Below are 6,169 nucleotides of genomic sequence, written 5' to 3' on the forward strand. Positions count from 1 at the left end.
CGGTTAACCACACACGCTCCACCGATCTATAATAAACATTAAGTTACCCTTTGCTACCCTTACTAGTCCAGGTTAGGGTGCCGGTTAACCACACACGCTCCACTAACGACTTGGTAATGGTACAAAGTGTAATTTCATGGGTTAGCACCAAATTCACATTATCCTAAAGTAACTAAGATTGGGAATTCCTAAAAAGTGTAGTTACTTTAAAATAATCATTATACTTATAATGAGAATTAATGTCCTATCCTACCCGTTCGACTAACGACCCTCCACCAGTCAAGGAAGCGGTGGGTGAGAGTAGACACCCATTAAACTGCCATTTTATAGGCAGTAACCTTATACCCCCCTTATAGACCAGCTTCGTGAATGAGGCCTACTAACGGTAAGACTGACTTAATTCTTATACATATATATACATATTAACCATTAATATTATAATAGTATAATGGTTGAATTTTAACTTTTAAAATTCTAGTGGTTGGAACTAAAGTTTTCTAAAGTGACTTTACAAGTTCCAAAACTTGAGGGCAAGTTTTGAAACTATTCAAAACTTTTCATTTCTTGTAACTTATGAGATTTAATGGTTTTAATGGAAGTGGCCTTTGGATTTCCATAACTTGAGGACAAGTTATAGAGTCTATTCAATGTCATTAAGATCAAGAATTACACTAATAAACAATTTGCACATAATTCCTATGATCTACCAAAACTCATAAGCATGAACATTCATAATCAAGAATTTTCAAGAATCACATAAACATATATAAAACTTGAAACTTTGATTACAACTTTGAAATTGGTTTAACATAATCATTACCACATCAAAAACAGGTTTTATAAGTCCAAAACTGTTTAAGGTAATGATTCTAGACTAATTCCAGCAACAAAACTCGAAAATTTGCACTCAGGCCTGCCAACTCGTCGAGTACATGAACTGACTCAGTGAGTTGGTTGAAGATACACTTGGACTCGTCAAGTTCCATGAAGGACTCGTCGAGTCCCCTGAACAGAATCCAGTTTTTCGACATTTTTCAGCAATTTGCATCAAGTATAAAGAAAACAAGCCTAGGCTGTGATACCACTGTTGGGTTTTGAGCATTCTAACACTCCTATGGTGTGCATGCAACCCTAGAAACATTGGATCTATGTTTTCTCTAATATACATGCAAATATGATTTTTTCCAAGGTTTCATCCTAACTAGCATTTCTTGAAGCATACGTAATACAAAAATTTAGTAGAATGACATACATTTTCTTGTTGCTTGATTCCTTAAGACCTTGTGAGACTAGCACCCCAAATGTGATGCCTCAAATGTTTCACACAACACCAAAACTCTTGGAATTACTTGAGAGAAGAACACTTGAGCTCAAAATCGGCTAGCCCTCTTTGTCTTAGTCTAAATGCCGATTTTGCAAGCTAATGGGGTCTTTATATAGTGTGCCACATGTTGGGTTACACCATGTAAACCCTAATGTGCATGGCTTTTCATTTCCTCCATGATCCATGGGTTTTAACCTCCATGGACTATCCATGGATCACCCCATGGGTCCTAGCCCAGCATAATGAATCATGGATCATAAGCCCACTATATAAGAATGCATGATTTACACAATCAATCCCCATTTATTTAATTAGTCTCTTTTGATCACAAAATTAATTCCAAATTAATTCTTGATCAATACTAATTAAATAATATGATTTCATATTAATATATTAGAACTTATAATATATTAATAAATCATAAGTGTCCTTTATCTCATTTTGTCTATCCAATTGTTATGATGCCATGCAACCCAAATGGACCATGCCGGGTTGGGTCAACTACATACCAAATATAGTTATGGACTTAGACACACTATCCAACACTAATCACCAAACTAACTTCAAAAGAGAGAGAGAGAGAGAGAGGAAGAATAGAAGAAGAACCCACGGTTCTAGAGAGCAAAGAGAAGAAAAATAAGAGTTTCACTCTTGCAAAAATGCAAGCCTCATGCATCTATTATATAGCCCATGAAAAGTAAGGCATAACCATTAAAATAATCTAAAGTAATGGTAGCCTTTAGAAGCATGAGAGACAAAAAGTGGAAGGTTGAAAAAGCAACCTCCCACACCATCAATATTCCTTTTAAAAAGTAAGATTCTTTAATTTTTTATAAACTCCAAGTTTATAAAATATAAACTTTTTCTTTAGGTAAAAGACAAAAGAATCCAACTAGTCCAAAATGTTGTGCATGACTTAGGTGTTGTTTGTTTTTTTAAAAAACCTCTTCAAACCACTTTCTGCTGCGCGGCGTAGCACACGCGCAACACTTTCCCTCTCGCAACAGTTTGTTTTTTTGGAAGACTTCAAACTACAAAACCTCTACGCGTGTGCTGCGTGGCGCATCACTTGATTTGCCTCTTCAAACCTCTTCAGCTTTCATTTTTTCCAAGTGTTTTTTTTAGAATTTTGGTAAAACTTATTTTTTTTAAACTTCTATTTTTTTTTAAACTTTGATTTTTTCAAACTTTTATTTACGGATTTGATACAATTTCTTTTTATAGTTTCCATAAATTTTTTGAACTTGATTTTTTGAAAAAAAAAAACTTTGATTTTTTAATTATTTACCGTTTCTGTTAATAATATTTTCAGTTTCAACTGCATCTTTTTTAACGTGTGTAATTTTTTACGAACTTTGTAGACATTCTTTGCAATACTTTCTTAATTTTTTTTTATTATTTTCTTTTTGTATGTTTTTTAAAATTAGTTTTTTCTAGAATAAAACTGTTACCTTCTTTTATTTTTTATTTTTAAGTTTTTTTTAAAAGTTTTATATTTTTGTTTTTTAAATGTTCTTTTTAGTATTCTTTCAATGTTTTAAGACTAGAATTATTAAAATTTCGTTGTTGAGAACTATTTTCAGTTTATAAAATTAGTTTATTTAAATTTCAGTTTATTGCAGCAGTCTGCAGATGTTAAAAAACAAACATGCTTCTTATTATAGGCTGCAGCCGTTTGTTCCACCTCTTCTACTACAGATGATTGCAGAGGTGGTCTGCAGACTTCATGAATTTTCGCTTCGAAAAAACAAACAACACCTTATTAATTCATACCATATGAAATAATAAATAGTAATACTCTCTTATAATTATTATTTTCACAAAACAATAGTTATTCCCTAATTAAAATACAAGAATCGATATTATTTATTAATAATCATATTAATAATAAATATACAAAATGTACCAACTTGATAAAAGTGTGACCCTATAGGATCATATATTATTAGCAATATCACTCCATAATGATTTTTGGGCATATAGATCCAACAGATATAAATAACACTCGATCAGGTTCACTGCCTATAATATGAGTTTGTTGTGTTAGTTGTTGTTAGTAAATAAGCAGAATGGCTAAGGCTTACAGCAAGGTTTATAATGGCAAGTCTAGATACTTAGGTGTTTGACATAGTATGATTAGAGAACTAATCATGAATGGTGTGACTTCGATAGAGTTTGTTAAATCGCAACAAAATTTGGCAGATCACTAGACTAAAGGTCTGACAAGAGACTTAGTGCACAAGTCTGTTATAGGTATGGGATTAAAGTCCATTTAATTTTGTAATGGTGAGACACCCAAAGTAATAGAGAGGTAATAGATCATGTTAATATCTTTTAGTACCAACTTAGAATAGTAATTATGAGTCACATTAAGGTATAATCAAGTTAAATTACAATATTGGAACTAGAATTGTTTAGTTCATTGTTTACAGATCTATTTCATTTTCTGCATGTTTTCAAAGTAGATTGTTATTTACATAACTTGATATCTTGCAAACAAAACTCCATTTGTGACCAAAGTACCTTATGCAAATAGATATAGACATTAGCCATAAGTCTTTGTGGATCGACTCTGCTTATTTGTTGGATTTGACAACCTAACATTATTGTAGAGGCCCAAAAAAACTATGTGAAATAGCATTTAATTTGATTACATGTGCAAAAGCAAAACTAATGATTTTCACATTTTTTCATAAACCATATGTATTACCAAAGGTCGAAAAGAAATCGTGTACTGCGGCGTAGTAGTAGTATGTAGACATGAGAAATTTTATTTGTTAATTTTCAAATAACCAAATTGAGGTTTATCTTTTAATTTAAATTAAATCTACCCCATGCTATATAATAGATACCTCTTAAAACAATTTCATCTTTTTTAGTTAATAGATACATCTTTAAATAATTTCATCTGTTTTTTATTAGAATGTATCACGATTATTTTTGGAATCTGACCCACAAACCCGTGAATTTAAATCTGACTCCTAAACCTACAAATCTATATGATTAAATGGTTTAATGGGTTGTGTTCGAGTTGATGTCCCAACCTATGAACCCTAGACAAAAATAATTATATGGATCGTATAAGAATTGATTTATTTTGACTTGTCAACCTGTTATTCTATGACGCAAGATAGGATAGTCACCCCTAAGATAGATAGGGCCATGAGGAAATCACATATAGAACAGAGAACTGCAAAAATTCAATAAACCATTTTTTTTAATATTTAATATTTTTGACGAAATCGCAATGCGTGGGATCATTCTAAGCTATTTTGGCGACCCTGCAGTCGGTGCTTCATTCACCTCCGGCAACCCCTTTGTGATTTGATCTTGTAATTCTGGGTTTTCGTTCTATTTTTTGTTTTGATTTGTTGAAGGGCAGTCCAGCAGATCTCGAATGAGAGCTGCCTCTAATAAAATGGGTATTGAAATCACATCGATATCAAGGCAGATAAGTCCATCTGAAGCAATGTTACAGTGTTATTGTTCCTGTTCATCTACAGCTTTCATCGAGAATCATGTGAGACCTTTCTCCCTGTTCCCAATTTTACTTGCATTTGGTTGTTGCGACTGATTTAGAGTGAGGGTATTTCTGAATGATGAGATTTTTTTGCATATGCTTGATTGGATTTCCTTCTTACATAATATACCTCTACTGCAAGCCCTAATTCGTTTTGTTTACATAATTATGTTGGGTTCTATATATGTTGAGCTAGGGGTTAGATTAGGACTTATAGCGAGCAAATTTGTACTTTGGCTGTTGCAACCATGTTTCATTTTTAGGCCCTTTGGCTGTTGCAAAATTCCAACATTGTGAATATCACAGGGCTAGGTTAAGTTAGTGGTTTGATCTATACGATGTTCAAGTTAGTAGGAGGATACTTCTGAAATGTTTTGGGAAGTAACAGATTATGCTGCTCAACACATGATTTCCAAAGACACCTGATGTTGTTAAACGTATATGGTGTTCGTTCCATTCAGTAAATGGGTTTGTTTATATGGAACAAGTCATATCTAGCATGTTTTTTATGATGCTCTCTCTTTCTTTTTTTTCTTTTTTTTTATTTTATTTTATTTTTATTTTATTGATATGTTCTTGTAGATGCAGCTGACATGTTGTTATTGTGGGTTGTTAGATACCTGAATATTGATTAATTGCAGGTGTTAAGAACAAGTGGGTGAGCTGTTCTTGAGGAAGAAAGCTCATTGTCAAGAAGAAAAGAGCCTCACTTCATGACTTTGAGCAGTTCTTGAGATCATTTTGGCAAAGATTATGATAACTTAACTTTCAGTTTGCAGTTTTAAAGATTGAATCAATACCAGAATATTGCTTTTCATTCATGCCTATTTGTGCTTGTTTTTTTTTCTCTACTGGTCTTATTATGATTGTAAAACAATTATTGAAGACATGTGAGTTTGACTATATCTAGAGAACAGGGCACCCTGTTCCAGATGGATTGCTGGACCAAGCAATCGAGGTGAAGCCTACAACATATGTTGAAATTAATTGGTATATTAGAAAGTTGAGGTTAAATGTTAAGTAGAGATATATACGTACATGTATGGTTTTGTTTTACCTTTGTGTTGTTAATTTGTAAGTCTTTGTTGTGGCCTCATCATTTGAAATACATACACCATTATATTCTTGATTTTGATCGACAAGTTTTGACTTCATATTTGCTATTCATTTGATTTGTTTTTGATATTTTAGTTGGACATCTCGTATATTCATCATGAATGATGCTAAAATAATACAATTCTGTCACTAGCAATATTTAGCTATCAATTTTATCATAAATTAAAAAGGAAGTGATTCTTTTTCCATATTCCTTGTTCATTAATCGG

General features: G+C 32.4%; 1 long non-coding RNA gene across 1 annotated transcript; it reads left to right on the plus strand.

Annotated features, from left to right (window-relative positions):
- The first annotated feature begins 4,458 nt into the window (after nucleotides 1-4,458).
- On the plus strand, nucleotides 4,459-5,986 carry LOC145159236 (uncharacterized). The gene is made up of 2 exons (XR_013737564.1): nucleotides 4,459-4,844; nucleotides 5,486-5,986. It is a non-coding gene; the product is annotated as an uncharacterized LOC145159236 (long non-coding RNA).
- Nucleotides 5,987-6,169: the final 183 nt, after the last annotated feature.

The sequence above is a fragment of the Lactuca virosa genome, chromosome 2, assembly GCF_052849685.1.
Source record: "Lactuca virosa cultivar CGN04683 chromosome 2, Lactuca_virosa_CGN04683_v6, whole genome shotgun sequence".
Taxonomy (NCBI): Eukaryota; Viridiplantae; Streptophyta; class Magnoliopsida; order Asterales; family Asteraceae; genus Lactuca; species Lactuca virosa.